The 15,560-nt window shown below is 35.6% G+C and overlaps 1 protein-coding gene across 18 annotated transcripts in view; it reads left to right on the forward strand.

The window, feature by feature from the left end:
• VPS13B (vacuolar protein sorting 13 homolog B) overlaps positions 1-15,560 on the forward strand; it is a 777,317-nt gene that overhangs the window by 551,679 nt on the left and 210,078 nt on the right. The gene's annotated exons all lie outside the window — the stretch shown is intronic.

A 15,560-nucleotide genomic window follows, 5' to 3' on the forward strand; every position in this document is an offset into this window, starting at 1 on the left:
TAGAACGGAAACAGCATTAGGTCTTTGTAACTCGGGTAGTTTTTAGCACTGGGTTGTTTAGTTTGTAAAAATATTTGATTTAGACTAAGCTTGCGGCCTGATGATGTTTAGAAGAGTGCCAAAGTGTAACTCATAGAAGATGCCAGTAAAAACCATAGTTGGAAGAGGTGAATAATGGTTGCGTCATTTTCCTGGTAGGTGTAACCAGGCCTGAAAATCCATCACTGCCATTTTTAAATGTGTTCCTAAGAATAAAGTCAACTGGTATTCTGTGAACTACATTAAGTATCAAAATAAAATAGCTGCCAGGGCCTTGAGTCACTGTCCCACTGTCTTTACATTGTTAAGGAAGCTTTGTTTCATCATTGTGTTTTATTTCCAAAAACAGCAGTGATATTTTTCCGTGACTTTTAATGAGTATTTTTTTCCAGTGAAAACCTTGAACCTACCAGATTTTTCATTATGATTTAACTTTGATATCAACCAAATTCTTATTAACAGATGAACTCTCGTAAAGTGTTTTAAACCTGCAGTTTCTAAAATATCCTCTGTCAAATAAAATCTACAGACCAATATAGCAGAGAAAAAATAAGCACGTTTGGTTAAAATGAAATGGAATTTCGTGAGTAACATGCAATAATCAGGCCAACAAAACAGATCAGATTTCTAGACTAATAAAGTACAAAAAAAAGATTTTAGAACTCAAAGTATATTAAAATATGTTTAATTCTCCCTGGTCAGTGCAGGATACTTCTAGAAATATTGAATGTACGATTCCCTGACTCCCTTTTTGAATGAAGTATACCTCAATAATTGGTACAATGTATTTGTTTGTTTTCATGTGTGCTTGAGCTGTGTTAGGAGAAGCACAGGTGCTGAAGTAGGTGGAATCCCAGAACCGTCTCCTGCTCTTTGGAAGAGTACGTGTCTGGAGCAGAATGGGGAACAGACAGATAGAAGAGAAAGTGAAGTATTGGCATCTGATAGATTTGGGTACACTGGTTAGGATGTTGGAGGTGGGTAGCAAAAGGAAGTGGTGTGGTCCCTTTTTTTTTTAAAAAGCCCTTGGACCTGGAACCTCTCTTTTGAGGGAAGGGATATTCCTTCCCCTTCAATAGAGGCATTGTGCTAGAGCATGCCATCTTCATTGAGGAAGAGTGTGTGCACAGGCATAGTTGGAGAATACAATACAGAGCCCTGCCCCGTGGGAAAGTCAGTAACCCATCACAAGCTGCTTTATCCACAACAGTTCTTGGGAATATTTCCCTACTATCTCTACCACAGTTTTTACTTGTTTATAAAAGAATAAGAGAACAGAGTAAGAGAGAGACACAAATGAAGACTAACTCTTTTACTTTTTTCTTAGTTTGTGAGCATTCTCAAAAAGCTTCTTTTTCCTACCAATCTGATGGCAAGGGATTGTCAAGTGTATTGATTCTTTGATCTGATGTTTATATTGTCCTTATTTCACTTTTTAAATTTATTTTATACCTGAGGCCAGAACCACAAGGAACACTCAAACAGAAGGGGCTTGGAGGAAGCTGAATAGAACCTATAGGAAATCCTGTTTCGGACCAGGGATCTTGGTAGAGTGACCATGTAATTTGTCATCTGAACGGGAAAATTTTGAGAGTAACACTGGACACTAATAATAAATAAGACAATAGGTGTGACATTGGACTGTCTTAGGCCATCCCAGACAGGTGATCATTTGAATGGAGGGATGGGTAGGAAACTGCTATTGCTTCACCCCCAAACGCTTAACTTTTTCTAAGGCCTCTGTAAAATGTCAACGGGAAATAGAAAAACAGTAGAAGAACTCAACACAACCATAAACCTGGTTCTTTGAAAAGATCAGCAAAATTGACAAACCCTTAGCTAGATTGGCCAAGAAAAAGAAGATTCAAATTATTAAAATTTGAAATAAAAGAGGAGAAATTAATATCAACCTTATAGAAAAAAAGGATTAGAAGAAAATACTATCATGCACTATATACAAAAATTAACACAAAATACATCAAGACCTAGATGTAAGAGCCAAAACTATGAAACTCTTAGAAGAAAACATAGGAGTAAATTTTTGTGACCTTAAATTAGACAATGATTTCTTAGATATGACACAAAAAGCACAAGCAATTTAATTAATTAATTAATAGAACTTCATCAAAATTAAGAAAGTGAAAAGACAACCCACAGAACGAGTGAAAATATTTTCAAATTATGTGTCTGTTAAGGGGCTTTTATCTAGAATATATAAATAATACATGTCAATAATAAATAGACAATAATAAAAAGACAGTTTAAAAATGGGCAACAGATATGAATAGATTCCAAAGAAGATATACAAATGGCTGATGAATATGAGAAAAGATTATCAATATCATTAGCCATCAGGGAACTGCAAATCAGCATCACCATGAGATACCATTTCACACCCACTAGGATGACTGTGATGATAAAGACAGATAATAACAAGTGTTGATGAAGATGTGGAGAAATTGGAACCTTCATACGCTTGGTGGGAACGTAAACTGTTGAGGCTGTTTCAGAAAACAGTCTGGCAGTTCCTCAAAAGATTAAACATAGAGTTATATCTAACCCATTAATTCCACTGCTAGGTATATAATGAAGAGAAATGAAAACATATGTACACACAAAAACTTGTACTTGAATATTTAAAGCAGCACTTTGCATAATCGCTAAAAAGTGGAAGCAACCCAAATGTCCATCAATTAATGCATGAAGAAATAAAATATAGTATATCTATAGAATGGAATATTACTCAGCATTAAAAGGAATGCAGTACTAATGCATGCTACAACATAGATGAAGCTTGCAAACATTGTGCAAAGTGAAAGAAGCCAGTCACAAAAGGCCACATATTGTATGATTCCATTTATATGAAATGTCTAGAATAGGCAAATATAGAGAGAAAGAAAGTAGATTAATGGTTGCTAGGGGCTGGTGGAGAGGGAGGAAAGTGAGGTAGTGAAGGAAAGTGACTGCTAATGGGTATGGGGTTTCTTTGGGGAGTGATAAAAATATTCTAAAATTGATTGTGGTGGCGGTTGCACAACTCTGTAAATATGCCAAAAAACATTGATTTGTACACTTTAAATAGATTAATTATTTGGTATGTGAATTATTATCTCAAGAAAGCATATAGTTAAAAATTATATCAAGAAGTGGTGGAACCTGTAGCAGATTTGAGCTTTGTGGCCCTCAAATCACGTGCATACACATTCATGACACAAACATCCTATGGCAACTTTGCTTTTATCTGTTTTATATATTGTAAATCCCCACTCCCCCACCTGCCCTTTACGCTGTACCCCATCTAAAAAGTAGCTTGAAAATCTCTGGAAACAATGAGCTCCAGAACCTCTTCCAGCTCTAATAAGCCATGATTCTGATGCATTGAACTGAGAATTTGAATTTGGCCTAGATTACTCCATTTTAACTTCATGTCGACAAAAGGAAAGCTGTGAACAAAGAGTTTTTCCCCCACGTAGCTGCACACAGGTGTGACTTAGTGGAAACTGTGGCCCTCAGCCAGGTCTTCAGTTCCCTGGTGTAGTGCTCTTTCTCCAGGCTCTGCTTCCTGTCCTTGAATACAGTGATTGCTGAAATAGAGACACCTGGTCCCAGCACCTTGCAAATGGATTTTTCCTTTCAGCATTTCAAACTACATTCATATACTGATGAAGGCTTTCTCTGGGAAGCCATCTGTCTGAAATATGCAGTAATAAAAAACTTTCCTAGTCCCTTAGATATTCATAATGGTATCTGTTTCTTTACTCCTCTACTCCTTTCTCCTGTTCTTTTTTCTTATTTTTTCATTCGCTTATTTATCTACAAAGCATATATTTCTGAGGCATCTACGATGTGCCCAGCACTAGGTATGTAGCAGTGAACAAAATTAACTAGTCCCCACAATTATGGATCTTGCCATCTAGTAGGAAGATATATATTAACAACAACAACAACAAATTTTTAAAATTTCAAATTGTAGTAAGGGCTGTGAAAGAAACAAATAATGTTCTGAGATAGAGACTATGTAGTTGTGATTTTAAAATGAGCTCTGGAATCATATTGCTAATGTTCAGATCCCAACTTCACCATTTACTAGCTGTGTGATTTTGAACAAGTTACTTAATTTCTCTGAGCCTTAGTATCTTTATCTTAAAATGGGGATAATAGTACCTACTTTATAGAGTTGTTCCGAGGATTAAATGAGTTGATATGGAAAAGTGCCTAACATATACTAAGTGCAGATAGCAAAGTACCTGACACATTCTTAGCATCCAGTAAGTGGGATTCTCATTCAGGTGGTCAAGCAGCTCTGCTTTGAGGAAAACTGGCCTAAAACTAAGAGTTCAAATTTCTTAACCGGCCACCTAGAATCTTCCTTTATCCTGCCTTTTCAACCTAGTCTTCCACTATTCCCATTAATACATCTTTTGTTTGAGCCAAATGGGACATTTCCTTTTCCGTACGTTTACCCATACTGTTTTTTTGTCTTGTGTCTCTGTTTCATTTATGTGTTTCCCTCAGCCTCAGGGTCCTTACTGCCGTTTCAACAAGTTTAGATCCTGGCTTCTTTCAGTCCTGGTTCAGATGTGTCCTGAAAGCATCTTTAGTAAATAAGTATCTCTAACCTAGAAGGCAGGCAACTTTAACTAATCTTTCTATCCGCTCTGCCACCCAGGGACCTAAATGAGCACCTTGCAAATGATTCAGTTCATTTGTTCCATCCGTAACTCATTCGTTAAATATTTATTGAGTGCCTACTAGGTACCAAGCACTGTTTCGGGTGCTGGTGATAAAGTAGAAACACAAAATACTCAAAAGTCTCTGTTTTCATGGACCTTACATTCTAGTGGGACAAATGTTTGTAAGTAAATATTGAAAGTGTTTTGAGAAGAGTAACCTGGCAGTGCTGTATGGGATAGGTTAGGAAAGAAAGAGACCAGTGAAAGATACTAATTAAGGAACTCTGGTAATCAGCCAATGAAGAATGGAAAGGGTCAGTAAGAATAGAAAATACGAAAGAAAGAGCAAGAGTAATAATGAAATGAAGGAATGACCAGCAGTACTCGGTAGGGACTAGGAAGGTATATTTAATGTTTGAGCCTTTTGAGAGGGAACACATAAATAAAAAGTTAAGATGTGGAGGTGTTTTTTTTTTTTTAATTTTTTGGTGAGGAAGATTGGTCCTGAGCTAATATCTGTTGTCAGTCTTCCTCTTTTGGTTAAGGAAAATTGTCTGTGCGCTAACATCTGTACCAGTCTTCTCTATTTTGTATGTGGGACGCTCATGAAGCATAGCTATATATATAGATCTATATATAGATCTGCACCTGGGATCCAAACCCATGAACCCCAGGCCACCAAAGCAAAGCCTATGAACTTAACTACTATGCCACCGGGCTGGCCCCAGAGGTGTTATTTTTGGGAAAAGATATTTTAAAATATTATGGTGATGCTTTGGGTGGTGATGTTGGTAATGGAACATCCAAATAGAAATGCTCAGTAGCAATTAGAGCTGTGAAGGTCTTGTAAGAGCCCAATCCTGTCCTTTTTCCCATTCCAGCTCAACTCACAGTATTCTGTCAATCTTAGCTGTTCCAGGGCCAAAATCCTCCCAAGAAATATTCTGTCTCATTCATTTGATTTTCTGGAGATGTGGCATGACTCCATGTCTTGGCCCCATTTCTCTGTTCTCCAAGTGTTTGTTTAGAATGAGGCCTAGCCCCAGCCCCAGAAAACCATCATTAATCATAGACCTCACTTGAATGGATCTTAGCTGATTGGGGGTTTGGCTTGCTGGAGGAACTAGGAAGACATCATAATTGAACTAGAGAGTCTTTTAAAATTGAGTATCGTGGTGAGTGTCATCATCTCTCTATGTGAAGATCACTGTGGTTATTTATGATTCTTCAGAAAACAGGCAAAGATTGGGGGCCGGTGCCATGGCCCAGTGGTTAAGTTCACGCACTCCGCTGAGGCGGCCCAAGGTTTCACTGGTTCCAATCCTGGGCGCAAACATGGCACCACTCGTTGGGCCACGTTGAGGCTGCGTCCCATATGCCACAGCTAGAAGGACCCACAACTAAAATATACAACTATGTATTGGGGAGATTTGGAGAGAAAAAGCAGAAAAAAAAACAGGCAAAGATTGGAAAGAAAGATCAGTAAAGCATTGGCATAACACATAGACAGATTGGGAAGCTGTTTGCATAGCCTGGAAAATCATCTTTCTCCATTCTTGTAGCTGCTCAGGCCACAAAACTCAAAAATCACTTTTTACTTCTGTCTTTCTCTATAACACATCCAATTCATCGGTAAAAATGGTTTGTATGTGTGTATGTGTTATATAAAATTTTATTGTCTAAGGGCCGGCCCCATGGTGTAGTGGTTAAGTTCACACACTCTACTTTGGTGGCCCGGGGTTCACAGCTTTGGATCCTGAGCATGCACTACACACCACTCATCAAGCCATGCTGTGGCAGCATCCCATATAGAAGAACTAGAAGGACTTACAACTAGGATATAGAACTATGTTCTGGGGCTTTAGGGAGAAAAAAAAAAAGAGGAAGATTGGCAACAGCTGTTAGCTCAGGGCCATTCTTCCTCACCAAAAACAAACAAACAAAAATTACCGTGTGACTTCCCCACTAGAATGTAAATTCCATGAAGGCAAAGGCTTTGTTTCTGCTATATCTCCAGCGAGTGCCTAGAACATAGTAGATGCTCAGTAAGAATTTGTTGTATGAATGGATAATGTGAAATAAAATTTTATTCCATATTTTGCTCAGCAATTTTGACATTGGCTCTGTCTTTAAGAAGCTTAAGAAATATTTTATCCCAATAAAATTATTATAGCTAAAGTCCAAACATTAACCATACTTGACTGAAAATGTTACCTTAAAAATAATATCATTTAAAAAATGAAACTTTACTCCTTATTTAGTTTAGAGAGATGTAAGTTTTAAAGGGTAAGAACTCTTCTCTTTAATAATGCTAATTTGATGACACTTGTGAATGTGATCTTCTAAAATTTAGTGTTAACAAGAGACGTTCTGATAAGATCAGCTAGTAATCACATACCAGCTATGATTAAAATTTATTTTCTCATTCATAGCTTTTTGAGAAAGTCTTCTCAGGAGTTTTCAGACGTGGTTACTATTTTAATGTTTGTAGAGATGATGCTTGATATTTAGGAGGAGCTAATCTACATTTTCTTTCTGACTTAAACTTTTATTCGAGCAGTCCTATGTGACCAAGAATATTCTTAAGGTATAGGTTGGATTACCTTCATTAATACTCAGAAAGTTGCTTTCTTAGACCAGCAAGAATTATTTGGGGCATATCAGCACATGAAAATTTACTGAAGTTGTAGGGCTAGCTGACCAGAGCTGCTATTAGAGATATTTACCTGATTTAGAGAATACTTCAAATTTCTAAGGACTGAAGAGAGAGGGTTGACATGATCAAAGCAGTTTGTGTGGAAGGTCATTTTGGCCTAGTGATTATTTTTATGGAGTAGTAGAGAAGAACAAAGTTCTTCTAATGGAGAAGAAGAATTGGCTGCAGGGCAGAAACAAATGTTTCTCGCTAACTTCTTGACCATTTTGCATTTCAAGCCCATTGCATCATTAAGGTATTGATAACATGTGACACACAGAGAATCAGTATGTAGCTTTATTTCAGTTTGAATTTGATCTCCACGTGAAGTTCAAGGGTAGTCAATAAAAGTTTGTAAATGACCCTCTATTCTGTAATGTCTTGATGGACTTCAATAAAATCAGATACATAGTAGAGAATGCTTAGATTCAGGTTTACTTTGAAGAGAATTTACCGTTAACTGAACCAGGTTTGTTTAGATTTAGTAAATAAAATATATAATAATGAAAATCAGCTCAGTGTTTTTGTTAAATAAGTATATTCTGTTTGCCAGTGAAAACCAGCTACTGCATAATTATGGATATACTTAAGTCATTTTCATTATTTTTCAACTTGCACTGAATATTAGGGAAAAATTAGTTTTTAAAGCGTGTTCTTGATTCATTTCCATAAACCCTACATAGTCTCTTTAAAAGAACATATGTGATATGAGGAATAAAATAATCAAATAAGGATTTGTTTGTATTTTTATCGATAGAAATTTCTCCAAGTTCAGCTGTAGTTTTCTTATCAGAATATCAGGTTCATAGTTGCAACGCGAAGGCCCACTGGAATAGTAATCAGCATATTCTGCTTCTGCATTGCTGCAGAAACTAAATGCAAATTTTTCTGTGACTCTTACAGAGAATGCATAGCCTTGGTAAACTTTCATCTGCTTCAGGGTCAGGGCTGATTCAATCTTACGGCAAGTTTATGAGAGTGGCTGATGCGATACAGTTGTTTCTAGTAAAATCAGGCTAGCTCTAAGGAGCCAATCTAAGTCAGTCTCTTAGTAAAATTCTATGAGAAACAGACTCCAACTCAGACACAATTGTAAACCCTGTTATAATGAGGACTTGGAGCTGATTTAATCCTATTGAAAATCTTCAAGCAGCCATGAGACAAAATGGTTTCCACATTGACATCAGTGGAATGAACCTTGGATTTCATCAGTATGAAGAGTAGTTACCTTGTACACACAGTAGCCACTTTTTAAGAATGAACATCATGGCCATTTCAAAGCAGGTTGTTGTTTCTGATGTAGAGGCATCTGTTTTGATTAAGATCCAAGTTCCTGGAGTGTGTCAAGTTTTATTTTTTTAAAACTGAATTCATTACAAAAAAGCTAACAAGTCAAACTTAAACTCGGAAGTTAGTATAAATCAATTAGATTTAGTGTCCTTGAACAAAAATGACCAACCTCTTCCGATTTTATATATGAGCAACGTTGAAAAAGAAAGGGGGAAAGAATGAGAACTGTTTCTGAGTTAAGACCTTGTATGCAAAGTTTTGCCTGGAACTAATTTTTTTCCATGAATTTAGAAACCCTTGAAAATAAGCTTATGCTGTGAAATCATATATGTATCAAAGGACAGACAGACACAAAAGTCTAAAGGTCAAAACTACAGATAAAATCTCAGTAAGTAGGATCTGAACTTACTTGTGTGGGAAGGTTGGTGTGTATTATTCTTTTTGTTTGGTTTCTCATATTGAAACATACACTGATAATGATCGAGGTGTAATAGTCAGTTTAGCACTAGAACTGGTCTCTCTTTGTAATTTGCCACCCAAATGAGAACAGTAGACCAAATACGGACTACAGTAAAACACAATCTTGCCTAAACTCTCTCCAGGCTGCTTTTATTGCAGTTAGCACTGCTCTTGAAATGTGAATATTTGAACTGATACTTAGCAGGCAGTGGTGGCCTCACACTGTTACTTCAAAGAGCCGGAAAGTAACTTCATGAAAGGGAAAACTTGAAACTATAGTTCTCTTTACCGTTCTATCTGTTAAGCAGTGATGGGTATCATTAGTTCTGCTCTTTTGCATAATTACTGCAGTCTTGTGAAAACTTTTTTTGCCATCCAACTGGGAACAATTATATTGTGTGGGATCTTGTATAACATTTGGCTTAGAGAATAAAATATAAAAAGGCCTTGTTTTCTAGCAGTCTGTATCTGTAATACCCAAAGGCATACAGTGCTTGTTCAAGTTCGTTTTTTAAATAAAAAATAATGGATTGCTGACACTGAAGGAGATGTTTCATATCGAAGTCAATTTGTTCTTTATGATGTTTTTTATTTAACTTAATGTACTTAGATAAGTTTTACCTAACAGATCACTGACAGTGGTAATTCATGCATAAAATGATAAAAGTTTATGAAGCGTAATGCTGAAATCACTGAATATTTGAGACTTAAAAATATACTTTTTTTGTTTACTTGATTAAATTATCTATTGAAATTGTTTCTGGTTGTTACAACAATTTGCTATTTATGTAAAGCTTCCAGTGTAGAATGTGTCTCTGCTAAAGGCAAACAACACCCTCTCCCAGCAGTACCACCACACCCCATCCCCAAAACCAAACTTATAAAAGATACAGCTAGACAAGTATGTTTGCAAATGTTTAATCAATGAGGCATGTAATTTTTTCATTTATAAAAATTCTCCTTTGTAATTCCAATATGTGAAACCATTAAAATACTGTAGCCAATTTTTTTATTGTATTTAATTTTGTGAGATAGAGAAGACGTCCTTTGAAAACACTACTACATTTTTGCAAGAGCAGTAAAAAATTAGAATAAATGTCACAGTGATATACAGATGTGATTGTCACTTTGATTTTGTGGTTTCACACTTTTCCATAATTTATAAGATATGAAAAAGGATCTCATGATTGGCAGAAGATATTTTGGTCAAGGTTACAGTATAACTGTTGCACATTGGAAATATTACTTCAGTGTTGCTGTTATATAACCATAATTATGATAAGAGGATGGAAAAATATGCAGATATGTTCATGTTTGGTGTATAGTTAAGGTTTCCTTAAAAAGACAGAGAAATTAAAAGAAATCATGTGAATTAACATACTGGAATAAATGCTGAATTATCCTTTGTTGTCAGCCATCAAAACAAAAATTGTATTTGTTTTAGCCCTTGCTAATTCTCAAGAGGTTGGTTTCCACGTATTTTTCTTTAAAATTTAAATAGCCATTTATTTGCAGCATTTTTATTAATGAGAATGACTTTTTCATGTACTCATAAAAATGTTGATATGGCCAAACAAGAAGTTTCAATCAATCAAGTTTATCTTTCTCCATTCTAAAATGCTACTGAAGGATGTCTAATTAATGTCATTTGAAATTATTTTAATGCATCTTTGGTATTGTCACATATTCAAGTGTGGTTTTAGCCACAACTCCTGAAATACTTTGGTTCTTACCAGACTCCAGGGTGAGCTAGTAAATTTACCTATCTCGATACATTCAAAGGAGGAATTAGCTACAGTTCCCTAGCTACTAGTACGGCTTTCAGCGCCTTTTCCGTGGTGGCTCTATCTGTGCCATACATGGCTGTGAAAGGATGGGAAAATGCGCTGAAATGATCTAAGAAGTAAACTATCAACTTGACATGTTTTCCTAGCTATTGAAAACCTTCTCATATTGAAACTCATTGATAGTGAAACTGTAGAATTCCTCTGATTTACGTACCATCTGGTTGTGCTCAAGGCTTTAAAGCTGTTATCTCTGCATAAAATTTCAGAGTCCTAAACTTTTTTCTTCACCAAACTATCCATTTTTAAGCCACAAATATTTTTCCCGCTCTTTCAGATTTTATCTAAAAGTATATTTTAACAGTATTTAAATAGGTCTTAAACAATAACAATTTATCTTGATAGATGGCATGGTGTGTTTTTTCATTTTATTTTAATTAGCCATTGTGGAACCAAATTCCCTTTTGTTTTAGTCTTTTGAATATTGTTTAATTATAGTTATCATGCCAGATATCTTAAAGGTTATTTTACCAATACAGTTTCTTTTAACATAACCCATATGGAATCAATAGCCCAGTTTCCTAAAGTGAATGCTTGGAAAATCTTACATTCATATGTTAAGAGTACACATCCTTTCCTCATTAGTTGGAAAGTACAGGGATTTTGGCACAGGTTCTGTGTGGAAGCATTGTGCAGCTTTTATATGGATTTTGTTTTTAGCCTTTGATGACACTGTTTAGAATAGGAAGTATCTAATAAGTAAAGCATTTTGTCTCAAGTGCTGCCAGTGTGTTTAATATATGCCTGGAGGTCTGAAACATTATCTTCTTCACTACAGTAATATGCATTTAATTCTCTGAAAGGAGAAGGTCAAACTTTTAAAAGGGACGCAAAGTACATTTTCAAACAGAATAATTTAAAACATATGGAAGAGGGGACCAGAGTAATGTACAGTTGGTTTTTATGGTTTAATCATGATCATGTTAATGCACACCAGTAGCTAATTAAAGAAAACTTTTATTGTTCATTTTAAATGAGTTAGGTAAAGAGTAGGAGAGCTGATGTAACAGCACTGACCAGAGATACACGTTTCTTCTGCAGTCACTAAGAGCTAGCAGACACTGCTATTTTGACAACTTAAATGATTAGTCCCCTTGGACAGTAATAAAGCAAAAGTTATTTTCAGAGTTTGTACTTTGTGAACTTTTCTTTCCACAAAGGAATAGTAAATTGATGCCCAAGTTTAGAGTTTAGCACATATAATTAATTATAAAACTTCTCTCAATAGCAGGCCAGATACTCTTCAATATAATAGATGAATCTGCAGTAGACTGGTGACAAACCAGTGGGTTTTTAATATGTCTGAAAAATCACCAGCTTATTTATTTCAGTTCTACGAATAGTGTGGAAGCTTAGAAAAGTGGAGGAAATGTTTGCTTTTAACCCAATTTTTAGAATTTAGTTTTCTAGTGTGGGGAAAGTTGTTTTGTTTTGTTTTTCCTTTCAGTAAGGGTCAGAGTCTTTCATCTCTGGGTCATTGATTCAAATTCCATTCTGCTCAGTAGTGACTAGAATTAGTTACCATCTGACTTCTGTTCAGTAACCCACATGACCTGAGCTGATAGCTGCCATCCTGCCCCTGCTGGTTATTTATATCTCAAAATTGGGCCACTTGACATTCACTAGAGTCTAATGTGTCACTCTCAACAAGGAATAGGGCTGGACAACTAAATCTCTTTATCTTTACCTACAGGTATTTGGTTTTGTCACATTAACACCAAAGGGGGAAACAATTCACTTCAAAGAAGGAGAGGCTAGATTTTAAATACAAATATGTAAATCAGAAGAAAATATAATGCTCCGTGCGTGTAAAATATAGTCTCATATAGTTAATTGTGGTTGCCTCTACTGATTGAGAGAATAAAACTAGTTGAGTTCTTGATTTGAGCTTTGCCATTGAACTCAACCTAAAGGATTTTTTTAGTTATGCTGTATACAGATATTTAGTTTATAATGCCTCAAAATGTGAGCAATAAATCCTAGACTACTTCTGTACTTGATTTTATTATTTTTTCACATATTACTTGATAATTCCTAGTTGGTAATAGATTTGGAGGTATATTTGAAATTTTTATAATAGGAATAACTGAAAGCTTTAAAATTAAACTGTCATTTTGATAATTGCCTTAATTTATTTTACTGAATTTTTAAATTAAATATGTTTATTCATTTATTCAGTCAGCACACAGTTATTGAAATCTACTATATAACAAGCGGTATAATGTGTGCTAGGAACAGTAATGGCATTCCCTCTTACCCATAGCCTACTAGCTGTCTGACCTTGGACCTGTTGTTTAATCTCTCCAAGCTTCAGTTTCTTCAGCTATAAAATGGAGGTAACAGTACTCCCTTGAAAAGACTGCCACACTTAGTAAAGAAAATGTGTGTAATGTGCTAACAATGTTTGGCAAATAATAAACATACTCAGTGGTATCTTATTTTTTTAATCTTCAGTTGCTCGCAATCTCTGAGACAGAGCACAGTGTGAAAATGCTATAATAATATTAGTTTGTTATAAAAGCACAGAAGCTGGAAAGACTAGCACCATGTGGAAGGGTTGAAGAAGTCTTCACAGAGAACGTGACTTCTTTCTTTAACTTACCCTTTGTTGAGTGCCTACTGTGTGTGTTCAATACGTTAACTAATTTGATGCTGCAGGAACTCTGTGGGTTGGGTATTAATGTTCCCAATGTGAGGATGAGAACCCATCAGAGACTGAGAGAATTGCTTGAAGTGTGATCAAGCCCCCAAGGTGGAGGATGCAGATCAGTAAAAAGTCCATGCATGTGTCTCGAAAGACCTTAAAGAGTACAGTATACGGGGAAGTCTGTGTCCATGTATATTTACACATTAGCAATCGTGTATTTCTAGTCTGCAGAGCAATTTTTTTCGTTTAATGTTGTATCAGAAACTAACATATCATCAAACATTTATGGAACTTCTCTTCAGTGTAGCAGGCACTACACTACTCTTTAGTGATACTCAGAAGCAAAATGATATGGCCCAGTACCTCCAGCAGCCCTTCAACTGGTAAAAGAGACACACATAACAGCTGCCCATTTTGGGGTATTTACTATATGTCAGGCACTGTGCTGACTTCTTTAGGTAGATTAGTTCATTGAATCCTCATACTAACCCTTTCAGGTTGGATTTATTATCTGTATTTTATACGTGAGATTATGTAGCCTTCAAGAGGTTTAATTTGTCCAAAATGATACAATTAGAAAGTGTTAGACTTGACCCCATCTCTGTCTGACTCCAAAGGCTATAGGTTATTTTAACACTATCTGATACTACCACCACAAAACATTTTATAGAAAATAAAACATACTAAAATAGAAGTATGAGTAAAGTACTAGGATCACCAAGAAGTAAAAGAGTGAGAGAACACTTCTCAGAGTTCGTTTGTTCTGAGTTTTGATAGATAGCTAAATGGTTCTGAGTTTTGATAGATAGCTAAATGGTTGCCAGCTACAGCAAGCTCAGAAGGGGTGCTCCAGGCAGGGAAGTGGTATAGTATAGATAGAGGTGTTTTAAAAAAGGTGGTATCTTCACAGAACACAGACAAGTTGTTTTTGTTTCAAATAGCTAATGATGGATTTTTCTAACAACAATGTATCTTCCTCAACAACTTTAAATCAATTAACAAATGTTATTTGAAAAATTTTAATGACAGATCATTGTCTTGAATTATTTAACAGTCCTTTAACACTTTCACAAGAAACCTATAATAATTTGTAGCATGTGGGAAAATGATACTATATTTACCAACCAAATTAAGGAAGAGCCTGAAAAATGATAAGCAATACCTAGTACTTTGGGGAATATTTTTCCGTTGCTGGTGGTAATATAAAATTAGTGTAGCATTTTTGGAAAGGTGTTGGAGATTTTCCATAACCTTAAACTTTTTCATACCATTTACCTAGTAATTCCACTTCTAGGAGCCTGTCCTAAGGAAATATTATTAGATGTTTGTCATAGATGTTTGTTGGCAAAAATTAAAAATTTGAATGTCCAATTATATGGAAATAGCTGAAAAAATTGTTTCTAACACACTAAATGAAATATTATACATCTTTTTAAAATGACATTTATGAAGAGTATATTAGTATGTAAAAAGGGTTACAGATTTGTCTCTACAGTATGATTATAACCATAAAGGGGTGAGGGCGGAGGGAACCTATGTGCAGGTAGATAAAAAAGACTAAAAGGAAATGCACTAAAATATTACCATTGATTATGTTTGGTGATAAGATGGGAGTTGGGGGGATTTTGGTTTTTTCTCAGAGTTTCCTTGGTTTCTTTAGTGAATCTGTGTTACTACTTCAAGAAAAAAACAAGTGAAAGATCTAGGTCTTAAATAGCAAACTGATGGTTAGGAGACCTAAGAAAGGGGGAGACCAAAGAATCAAACTGGAGATTGTGGAGTTGTGCTGCCAAAATGATCATAACTTCCACTGCTACCACGTTGTTCTTTGTTCTCTACATAGGGAGTCATTGATGGGAAATTTTGAGAACTAATAGCCTTTAGTGTACAAAGGAAAAATCCACCTTCAAGGA

The sequence above is a fragment of the Equus przewalskii genome, chromosome 8 (genome assembly GCF_037783145.1).
Source record: "Equus przewalskii isolate Varuska chromosome 8, EquPr2, whole genome shotgun sequence".
In the NCBI taxonomy this organism is placed as follows: domain Eukaryota; kingdom Metazoa; phylum Chordata; class Mammalia; order Perissodactyla; family Equidae; genus Equus; species Equus przewalskii.